This window comes from Myxocyprinus asiaticus, chromosome 31, assembly GCF_019703515.2.
Source record: "Myxocyprinus asiaticus isolate MX2 ecotype Aquarium Trade chromosome 31, UBuf_Myxa_2, whole genome shotgun sequence".
Lineage (NCBI taxonomy): Eukaryota > Metazoa > Chordata > Actinopteri > Cypriniformes > Catostomidae > Myxocyprinus > Myxocyprinus asiaticus.
Window position 1 is genome coordinate 1,870,067 of NC_059374.1, and position 12,567 is coordinate 1,882,633.

General features: G+C 35.8%; 2 pseudogenes; one reads left to right on the forward strand and one right to left on the reverse strand.

Moving 5' to 3' along the window:
- Nucleotides 1–12,567, reverse strand: part of LOC127421791 (E3 ubiquitin/ISG15 ligase TRIM25-like) — a 486,145-nt pseudogene that overhangs the window by 351,124 nt on the left and 122,454 nt on the right.
- On the forward strand, nt 9,743–9,861 carry LOC127422671 (uncharacterized; annotated as a pseudogene).

A 12,567-nucleotide genomic window follows, 5' to 3' on the forward strand; every position in this document is an offset into this window, starting at 1 on the left:
AGTTAAATTGAATATCTAAAATACCTAATTAATTTAACAGCCACATTTTCAACATACCAAAATACTGTATCATAAATCTATCAATAGTTAAATTGTTTATATATATATATATATATGGAAAGCATGTATTTATTTTTGCATTACTGTACAGGCACAATACATATGCAAGGCAGCTATTTTTGCTAAACTAAACATATTTTATGTTCTTATAAATTATTGTCTGTATAGTATTTTGTATTGGGTTTTTTTTTTTTTTTTTTTTTTTTTTTTTTTGGTAACTGCTACAACACCACAATTTACCACAAAATATCAATGAAGTTCTACTTGATCATATGTTCATTATTAGGTAGATGCTGACCTCTGCTGACAGAGTGCTGTAGGGGCAGGTATAGATGTAAAAAAAACAAGAGAGCTGGGGAGAGTGTCAAATAATTTCAGCAGGGCCTGTGCACCCTCTGCACGCTGCTTGAATTAAACAGCATGAGGCTTTTACATCACTGGTTCCCATATATTTAGAAGCATGCACTCCTTGAAACATCTTTGACAAAATTTGGGGTTTTACCTTTAAATCTTTCTCAGCATCTATCTTTTGTGGATGTTTGGTTTACAACAATGTTAGAGCAGAAAAGCCTGTCTCACATAAGTTTTTAGTTTACAAAAGGCATCAATATCTGTAGTGCTCCCTTTGACAAGCCTGGATACTCCACCATTACAGGCACCCAGAAATACATAAATTATTATATATACATATTTTTAAGTACAGTGTGTAATCAACCAGAGTAAGCTTTCTACTGCCGCAATCACCACATGAATGAGTCATTAGCAGCTCTAAACTGCTAAGGGGCACTATAACCATAGAATTTCAACAGGCCAGAGCTGAATGCCTCAAAGCTTTTTCTCCCAACATAACAACCATTTAGTTGGAGGTGGTAAGGGCAAGTTAAGCTTGTTTTGCCAACCACCATAAAAGAGAAGAAAAAGAGGAGGAAGAAGAACAACAACAAACTTAAAAACACCATAACATTTGTTTTCTGATAAATGTTGCAATGGAGACCCATGATAAAGACTTTCCTACAGCATTAAGCTGTTCATTTTTTCACATTCTTATTTTCTGTTTGATCAATGAAATAACCCAAGATGGCCTGTTCTGTTATATTTGTGAACGTCAACAAAACCATAAATCAAATCAAGTTCATAGCTCAACTCTAAGAGACATTCTATCACGCATACTAATCCACAGTGTCAAACTCCTCTGAAATATACTCATTTTCTATAGGAGCTTCATATTACATCTTCAGTAGTATTATAAAACAAACTTTTTAACATGCTAAAATGTATGAACAAATTTGTTAAAGTCTAGTAGCCTCATCCTCATTAATGAACAAACTCATGAACACAGGTGCGTGCTCACACACACAGAGTGAACATACTGTAAACAGCAGTCAAATAACAGGCCATACATAAATTAGACATCACATAGGCCAAGACATGTTACAGATTGTAGTGTAAGAACATCATCGGTTTCACCTGAGAGCTCTTCGGGCAAGAGCGTCTTTTTGATACAAGCTCCCCAGACTTTGAAAACACATGCTCGCTAGGCACAAATGTCGCCATTATTGACAGGAATTTCTTTGTCAGCATCTGCAAGTTTGCTGCCTTGTTCTCACCAGAATTGTAATGGTGAAGACATCCTACTTAAATTAGGCTGGGAGAGGTACAATTTCACTTTAGTGATGGTGTCCAGGTTGGGGTTTTGTTGTTTTACCTGAGAGAGAGAGAGAGAGAGAGAGAGAGAGAGAGAGAGAGAGAGGTGTTAATGACACTCTTTGTTCCATGGAACACAAAAGGCAGAATGTTAGGGACAGACAGCCTCAGTTATCAATCAATTTCTATGCATGGACTTTATATAATATACATTTATAAAAGATAAATTTTTTGATGTACTTGGCAGGCTGAAAACTTTCTGAAAACGTTTAAGTTTTACCCTCAAATAAATTCAGACCACACAAAACTGGAAATGGTTTGATGTGCGAGTAGTGCAGCTGAAGTTGTTGCCTCCGGTTGAATTTCAACAGCCATCTCAGCATTTGTCTCCATCCCAAAGGCAACTTTTTTGAATCAAGGATCCAGTAGCATTGAGACTGCAAGAAATAAAAAAAATGTTAATTTGGCAGATTAAATGAAAAAGTTCAATAGTTATATATACTGCTTAAGACAAAAGCAGAGGCAGTTTCTGTCGCTGGCATTGTGTTTCTTTGTCTTGGTTTGTCTGCATATATTACAATGTGTGTTAAAGGAATAGTTCACACAAAAATGAAAATTTGCTGATAATTTACTCACCCTCAGGCCATCCAAGATGTGTGTGACTTTCTCTCTTCATCAGAACAGAAATTAACGTTTTTAGCAAAGGATTCCCATCTCTCTGGCTCCATCCAATGCAAGTGAACGACCATCAATTTTTGTCGGTATAAAAAGCATATTTAGGCAGCATCAAAGTAATCCACATGACTCCAGTTGATCAAGTAATGTCTTCTGAAGTGAATCAATATGTTTGTGTGAAAAACAAATAGTTAATTAAAACATTTTTAACTTTAAATCGGCGCTTCGGCCAACTCTCTGTAGCTGTTTGAATTGACCTAACTCTCACGTGAAGTATGTTCTGCTCTGGTAAACTGAGCAGAACTTCTTAATTCTCTCGTGAACGCGGCAACATGATTACGTCACACGGTGTGAGGCACAGAGTGCTAGCAGGAAGCGATTTTTAAAAAATGAATCAAGTTTTAAATAAGTTTTAATAACTGGAGTCGTGTGGATTACTTTGATGCTGCCTAAATATGCTTTTTGGACCATCAGAAATTGATGGTCACTCACTTGCATTGGATGGCGCTACAGAGCTGGGAATCCTTTGCTAAAAATGTTAATTTAGCCAGCTGGCCCGCGGCCAGTGTGAGAGTTTCACCCTTTCGGGCCAGTACTGCGTTGTCACTAAATCTTCCGTTGATCTTGTAAATATGTTGTACATGTGGTGGTGGTGGCATAGTGGACTAAAGCACTGAACAGGTAAGAAGAAGGTTGTTGGTTCAATCCCAACAGCCACCACCATTGTGTCCTTGAGCAAGGCACTTAACTCCAGGTTGCTCCAGGGGGATTGTCCCTGTAATAAGGGCACTGTAAGTCACTTTGGATAAAAGCATCTGCCAAATGCATAAATGTAAATGTCTTAGTCTGATTATTAAACCACAGCAGCCTGTGATTTCATTTAAGAAATATCCAGTTCTCTTGTGTTGCACGCTTCAAAGTGATGTGTGAAGGCGCTGACCAGTTAAAAACATCACATTATGACTTCTGTAATGTGTATTAGATTACAGAAGGCGAAACACTCATTTAATGTGAAGCATGCAGCACATTCTAGACTATTTATTTCATGAAATTTCAGCCTCTTACGGTGTAACAATCAAACGACCACATAGAGAACTGCTTATCCAGAAGTGTGAAACTTCCGTCAGACACAGAAACTGACACAGTGATCCATCAAAATAAAAGTTTGGTTTAAATGGATGCGTGGAATTGAAGAAATGATGACAAAAAATATATTAGTAAATATATTAGCATAGTAAAATGCTAATATATTTAAAAAAACATATTAGCATAGCAAAAATGTTACATTAATTTTAATAACAATAATAATAATTATTATTATTACTATGATTATTAGTATTGTTATTATTGTAATAATAAATATTGTTGTTATTAATATTATATCATGAATTATTATATTTTTGAAAAGTTCACTAGCAAGTGTGCTGTTGTACTGAATGTACTGTAAGTTTTTAATTTGTACAGTGATTGTTGTGCACATACTATTTGACATGCTTATTTTAGATTCAGCTGTGATGTTATTGAAGCACTTTATTTGATAATTTCATTTGATGAACTCTTTATGAATTCATTTGATTAGTCATATTTTTACATATTTTTTACAAACATACTGTAACTTGGTGAAAACACAGCAAAAAAATTCATTTAATATTTTTTGTGCCTTGCAAACATAAGAATTTGCATTTTCTTTGAAGTAATAAAAGTTGTTGATGTATTGAATATCTAATTTTGCTCATAGAAACTTGTCATCAAAGTGGTGATTTGGCTAAAAATAGTTTTCTATGAGAGACAAATGTGTCTTCCTGAAGGTGGCTCCTCCCGGCCTGAATCCTGAAAGCTGAATTCTTCATTGATCAGTATTCAAATCTTAGGATGTTTTTGTCATACTGCAGACATTTGTACATTAAATACTGTGCTTATATCTTTTTACTACAAGGAATGGTGCCTGAGATACAAATCTGCCCTGCAATGTGTGGAAAATTATTACATAAAATGCCCTATTCAGTAACCACAAACAACTGTTCCATCCGGCCCAGCGCTGAGAAATGTAACATATACGGCGTGACAATGTCGCTTGTACACTTCAGCAGCATAGTAAGGACATTTTCACTAATGAAGTTTAATAGGCACTGCATCGGCAAAATATCATTTATAGTCAATAATATAATGTTATATGCTCTTTTTCTGTTTTATTGATTTATTTATTTATTTATTTGGATCATGTGACCGTGGTGACGTGCTGGCTGTTTCCTGAGACTGTAGCTGGATTTTTGGACTTTCTTTCTGGAATTGGATTAAATTTAATGAAATATTTATAGTACGTCCACTGGTGAAACTGAATGAAACAGTAATTTTAATTGGCAATAATGAGAACAAGTCTGCTTTTAAAGCTTAATAGGATGGAACATGCTAAAGTGGCGTTTGAGCAATTAGAGGATCTCTTTTAATAAACTGTGGATTTTCCTCTCTCACTGTTATTCCTGTACTTTTGTGTTGTGTCTTTTTTGTTGTTGTTGGTAAGTTTTAGTGTCTGTTTTGAGCCTTTGTGATTGAGATGCTGTGGAGATGGTTATTTCAGGGCCAAGTTTTCAGAGTAATGGATCATTAATAAATGTTTAATTAGGCATATACAGTTCTCACTTTAGATTAGGTCATGCAAAATGCTTAGTTAGCAATTAGTCAATGCTTTATTATGACCTAAATTATATTAAGTAATAATTGCTTTAATGGAACGTGTTACTAAAACAGTAACAAATACATTAATTACGTTTAAATGTAAATCCAGTTAATTACATGTATAATTTCTTTATTTACTATGAATTCATCCCTTGTTCATTTTCAAACTACCTATAAATGAACTTATCAAACAATAATAAATCTTTTGCTACAGTGAATATAAACAAATTATAGCTTATTAATGTAGGAACAATAATTTATAAATGATCAATTGACTATAAAGTAATGCTTTACAAATGCTTTCTACCATGTAGTTATTATAAAGTGTTACAGAGTTTTACGCTACACATGTAACAACCATAAACACTATGCAGTTCAAACCTGTAGGTTACATGCTTTGTTATTCATTATCTGTCATAGTATTTTATTAGTAGTTAATATTTGCTATTAACCAATGTTGCCCCAAAGCTTGATAACATTGATTATTTTTCGGAGTTAAAATCTGCATTCAGATGTAACCCCAATAATCCATTGGCAACATAGAACTATACAACAAACTACATTGAGAGTGTCACTCCAGTGGTGTGGAGTGTCTGTACAACAAGGTTTGGTTCTGTGTTTCGTGCATTATTTTTCCCATTCTGTTTCTTGTCTACACTCTTAATATTTTCTTTATTACTATTATATAATACATACAAATTTATATAAAATGTACTATAGTATTATTGTACCATTTTTTTAATTATTATTATTATTGAAAAAATAAAAGAAAACATTATGTGGAAAACACATATACAATGTTAATATAGCAACCATGTTTAATTTTGTGGTTACAATTATATTACTACAAAATACCATGGTGATACTATGATTATTGTATCTGTTGAGGACATCAGGACAGATCTGTGATCTTTTTTTAACAGACATAAGTTTTAAACACCAGAGCTTCAACGATTCTCACCTTAACTCGACGGGGTGAGGAGGTGTTTCATTCTTTTGTTTGAGCTGAAAAATTTGCAGTGGACTCACAAGGCAAGATCAAACATGATAGATTAGATTAGCAACATACATTGAAAAAATACACTGGTGGCCTAAAGTTTGGAATAATGTACAGATTTTGCTGTTTTGGAAGAAAATTTTTACTTTAATTCACCAAAGTGGCATTCAGTTGATCACAAAGTATAGTCAGGACATTACTGATGTAAAAAACAGCACCATCACTATTTGAAAAAAGTTATTTTTGATCAAATCTAGACAGCAGCCATCACTCCAACACCTTATCCTTGAGTAATCATGACAAATTGATCATTTGGTACTAGAAAATCACTTTATATCAAACACAGTTGAAAGATATTTGGTTCGTTAAATGAAGTTTAACACTGTCTTTGTGTTTGTTTTTGAGTTGCCACAGTATGCAGTAGACTGGCATGTCTTAAGGTCAATATTAGGTCAAAAATGGCAAAAAAGAGACAGCTTTCTCTAGAAACTTGTCAGTCAATCATTGTTTTGAGGAATAAATAATATACAATGCTTGAAATGGCCAAAAAACTGAAGATTTCATACAAAGATTTACACTACAGTCTTCAAAGACAAAGGACAACTGGCTCTAACAAAGACAGAAAGAGATGTGGAAGACCAGACGTACAACTAAACAAGAGGATAAGTACATCAGAGTCTCTAGTTTGAGAAATAGACACCTCACATGTCCTCAGCTGACAGCTTCATTGAATTCTACCCGCTCAACACCAGTTTCATGTACAACAGTAAAGAGAAGACTCAGGGGTGCAGGCCTTATGGGAAGAATTGCAAAGAAAACGCTACTTTTGAAACAGAAAAACAAAAAGAAAAGGTTAGAGTGGGCAAAGAAACACAGACATTGGACAACAGATAATTGGAAAAGAGTGTTCTGGATCTTAACCTCATTGAGCTTTTGTGGGATCAGCTAGACTGTAAGGTGCGTGAGAAGTGTCCAACAAGACAGTCACATCTATGGCAAGTGCTACAGGAAGTGTGGGGTGAAATGTTACCTGAGTATCTGAACAAACTGACAGCTAGAATAACAAGAATCTGCAAAGCTGTCATTGCTGCACGTGGAGGATTTTTTGATGAGAACTCTTTGAAGTAGTTTAAGAAGTTCTGAAAATGTTTTTCAAATTGTAATAGTAATTTTTCACTTTATTAATGTTCTAACTATACATTGTGATCAGTTGAATGCCACTTTGGTGAATAAAAAAAAAACAATTTCTTTCCATAAGAGCAAAATCTGTACATTATTCCAAACTTTTGGCTGCCAGTATATATTTACACTAATAATGAACAAACTCAGTAGGGTTTTATTTATTCTGGCAGTTTGTTGTTCATTCAATTATTGATTGACTTTATGATGTTGCATAATATTTAGGAGCAGCATTTCAACAAGAAATAGACGTTCAGATTTCCTACAATGTCATAATCTGACAAGACCATCATATTTTGAAGTTAACATGGACATATTGCTGGATAACGTGCACCATTTCACACCGAATAAAGAAACTTCATTTGAATACAAAGATGCTTAAGACTGGTGTTGCTGTCTACTAGCTCAAACTGACAATTCTGTGTTATGTTGTGTTGAACATATTGTTTTCGAACCAGATCGAATCACCTGCCTCTGTACGTTTTTTTTTTTTTTTTTTTTTTTTTTTTTGTCTTGGCCCTTCTACCGTTCGAGCTAATCATACAACTTATTTTCATCTGTACAAGGATGCCAACATTATGTAGTAAGTTTATTTAGAACACCGCCCCAGTCTAACCGTAACACTGGAGAATAACGTAGAGGGAACCACCACTATCACAGCGCGGTGGCGGGCGTGATTAAAAGAAAACAAACACACCAGCAACTGTAGAACCTTTGGAAATAAAGTGGAGCAAGGAGAACAAATCTTCCTCAGATGTCATTGTTATTTACATGTGTTGTGGGGCAGCTCATTGACTTGGTTCGCTCGGCTGTAGCATGCTCAATACAATGTCATAAAAAGCAACAAAGTTCCACACAATTGTGAACTACACTCACGGTATTGTAGGCTACTGTATAATGTAATTAAGTTGAATCAAGAATTTTATTTTACCTCTAAAACACAATATATAAGTTAAATACCATGTATAAAATGTATACAGTATAATAAGAAAAAATGACCAACAATGCTCTTACAGCAGGGTTTCTCAACCACTGGGGACAGTGGGTCACGACATCTTTTCTGTCATGAGTACAAATTACTAATAAGAAGGATAGAACTGTACATTTGCAATGTTTGGGGCAACAGTGACCTCTGTTGTCCAATCTTGTATCAGTATCAGGTGACACCAGCGCACAGCCCCAGAGTTATCAGTCCACATGTGACTTTTGAAGAACTTCAACAGCTTGAAACAGCTGCTCTCACCATTGTTTAGCTGGGAAAACCGCTTGTCTCATGAACAGGAGATCCTAGGTTGGAATCCCAGTGGTGCCAATAAAGAAATAAACTAGTAGCTTTATTTCCTGCTTTAGCTTTACTTTTCCCCTTTATGTGTATACTCATATACTAGAAACCTGGCTCAAATAGGAGCTGTGGCTTAGCTGGTCAAAGCACCTGTCTTGTCAACAAGAGATCATAGGTTCAAATGCCAGCTGTGCTTATAAAGATTCAAACTGGTAGCTATCCTGCCTACTTTTCTTTGCACAATAATGTGTCTACTCACACACTTGAAACCTAGCACATATAGCAACTTGTGCTGTGGCTTTATTGTTCAAAGTTTCTGTCTTGTAAACAGGAGATCCTGGGTTCAAATCCTAGATGCGCTTTTTTGCCCCTTTATGTGTCTACTTACACATTCGAAACCTAGCACAACCAGGAGCTGGTGCCATGCATTAACTGATCAAAGCACCTCTCTTGAAACCAGGAGATCCTGGGTTCAAATCCAAGTGGTACAAATACTGATAATTGTATACTTTTGATTTACCTCGAAGATAAAGCTGACTGGACGCCACCCACAATTCAGCCAGCTGCTGCCTCCTCCCAGCCAGCTACACACTTCTCCCAGCCAGCTACACACTTCTCCTAGCCAGCTGCACACTCTGCCCAGCCTGTTGCTGCCTCCTCCCAGGCAGTTGCATCCGCAGACAGTATGAACCAGTTTCCCCCACTCAGGAGCCTAAGGAGCTTTTGGTATGTAAATATCACAGTAGGAACTTGCCATATTCATAAAGTAGAAATTAATTTGTAAAACGATGAATATGATGAAATGATTGTTAATGATACCATAAAAATGTAATTCTATTGATCTGTTTTTCTTTACCATTTGAAATGATACTGTTTCAGGCTGTGGATGATCAAAATATTCCAGGGATGGACTGGGTGGACAGCCTGGCTGAGTATTTGGTGGAGCTGAGGACAAAGACAGGGCTAACACTCAGCAAACAGCAGGTCAGCAAAATGTTTAAATGCCCTAACATGGAAAAAAAAAACAGTTATTCAAAAAAGTGTGAGTGGACAATGCATGTTAAATGATCAGTTTCATTTTATCAGTTTCCTTTTAACTCATCTATGCCCCTATACTACTTCTTCAGGCTGAAGATATTGTGCGCCTGTGGCAGAACCTGCTTCAATATGACAAGCAACGGGTGATGTTTGCTGTTAGACACCAGGATAGGCTGACCACTGTGACCTTCACCTACGGCCGCACTGCCTCGGGCATGCCTGATCTCGACTGATCTTGGAAGATAAGCGTGGCTGGGCTCAGTTAGTACTTGGATGGGATACCACCTGGGAAAACTGAGTGCTGTAAGCATTTTGCCTCTTGCCTATTTGCTGAAAAAGGAACAAAGGGCATTTTTGCCACTGCAGCCTTTGCCTACAGCCACACCGCCTCTGGGAGTGCTAGTTAGCAATTCTGGAAGTGAGTTTGGCAGCAGTAAGGAGAGAAAGGCTCTCCCATTTGTTTGTTTGATTATTATTCATTTATTTTTCCAACAGTTAAAATTATTTTGATTATTTTCTTGTAAAAATCTCTGTTTACTTGGCCCTGAGCAGATTACTCTGCTTAGGGACCATATAAGCTCTAAAGACTTTAAAAAATAACACCAATGGACAGACAACAAAGCAAAGCTGCAAGCATGGAAGAGGAGAAAGTCAACAAAAAAGAACAAGGAATGGATAAAGAAGGATTAAGGAAAAGAGAAGTACGGAAGCTCTGAACCGCATGGTGAAAAAAAAAAAAAATAAGAGAGAAAAAAAAATTTAAGACTTAGGCTCAGGAAGGAACTGAGACACAAATTTTTTTTTTTTTTTTTTTTCACTCTTATTTTTGATTTTTTTCCCACTGTGCGGTTCAGAGCTTCCGTAGAGAAGCAACAGAGAGAAGAAAGGAGAAAGTAAGTGGAGATAAGAAAAAAGTTTAAACAAAGAATTTGAAATGACATTAACGGATGAGACAGCATGTGAAGAATTAAAGGACGGACTAATAATAAAACAGATTGTGTGTGAAGTGAGAAATCTTCAGGCCAGAGAGTGCATTGCCTCTTTTATACACCTGCCGGCATACATTACAGATATAAAAATACGGGACAAATTAAGGATGTGGGGAGTAACAACGGTATCAGCAATCAAAAGAAGATACTATCCGGGCACAACAATAACACACGGAACACGATATATGCAAGTGAAATTCCCAAAGGAGGTTCAATCACTCCCATACAGCATGAGATTTGAAACAGCAGAAGGAACGCAATACTTCAGGATCATTCATGATAGGCAGATGAAAATTTGTCAATTGTGTGTGAATCCTGGACATATTTTGAAGGACTGTCTAGATTTTAGATGTCATGACTGTGGAGAAAAAGGACACTTTGTGAGAATGCGATGCTGAAAGATGCCCAGGTTGTAGTGAAGTGCTCATGAAATGTGAATGTTGGATGGAAGATGAGAACAAAGAGGAAAATGACAATTCACAAGTGGAAAAAACAGAGGCAATAGAGGAGGAGGACAATGCACAGGAGAAGGAAAAGTCAGAGGAGAGGACAACGAGGAGGAACAGAGAGAGACAGAAAGGGGGGAAAAAGAAGGACCTGAGGAACGAATGGAAATAACACAAGAAACAAAGTATATGGAAAAAGAAAGAGGATGGGTGCAAGGGTTAGAGGAGGGAAAGCAAGAAAGAATGGAAGACAGCAGAATTAACTGGCAGAAAGTGATGGGAGCAAGACGAAGACTACTAAAGGTAACCCCAAACCTAGAGAAAGCAAGAAAAAGTGCATTAATTAAGGGAAAAACTGGAAGAGAAAGGAACAAACAAAAGAGAATGTAATGAGAATAGTTTTGAGGTACTAATGGAGATTGAAGATGATAAAGAATGAGAGGAGTAACATACTTTTTTATGTATAATGTTTTTGAAAATTGCCACAATTAATGTACGAGGGTTAATAGAACAAGGGAAATTTGAAAAACTGAAATACTTGAGTAAAAGATCAAATGTTCTAGTGGTACAAGAAACTAATTTAGAGAGAAGAAAAGAGAAGAAGTAATGGATGGTTTTAAAAAGAAATTGAAGGAGATATTTTGTATAGCAATGGAGATGGGGAAAAAAAAGGAGGGGGGTTGCGGTCTTAGTTAAAAAGGAGTGTGTGAGAATGTACAAGTGATTTATCAAGATGAGGAGGGGAAATGTTTGGTGGTGAAATTAGAAGGAGAGAAGAAAATCTTATGTAATGTACATGCACCAGGGGAAGAAAAAGTGCCATTTTTTAAGAAATTAAAGGAGTTAATTGATAAATGGGAAGAAATTATAATAATGGGGGATTTTAATACTGTTTTTAGTAAACTTGACATTGCAGAGGGGATGGTCTTTAAACCTGATAAAGGAAGGAGAGAACTAAAAGGTGTGATAGAAGAAAATGACTTAGTGGATGAATGGAGGGAAAGAAATGTGGGGATGAGCGAATTTTCAAGACAACAGGTTGTGAAGAATTTTATCTGTAGAAGTAGAATTGATTTTGTGATAAGTAGAAGAGCTCTGGTTAATTATATAGATAACATATCTTATAAACAAACAACTTTAAACGATCATAAAATTATGTGAGTACAAATAGATATGAGTGGAATTAAGAGAGGACCAAGGATATGTATTCTAAATGCAGAGATCTTAAAAGAAGAACATTTTAGGAAGAAAATAGAGGAAATAATAAAAGAGGAACAGGGAAAGAGGATAAGAGGATTTGGTGGGATAACCTAAAATATGATATGGGAAAATATATAAGAGAATATAGTAGAATAGAATAAAAAAATATGAAAGAAAAAGAAATAAGGAAAGAACTAAAAGATGAACTAAGTAAGGAAGAAGAAAATGTACAAAAGATTTTAATGTCAGAAGAAAAAATTAGAGAAACAGAAGAAAATGCAAGGGGGCAATGATAAGAAGCAAATCAAAATACTTAGTGGAAGGAGAAAAATGCACAGTCCTTTTTTTAGTCTGGTGAAAAATAGACCGAGAGCAGGAATG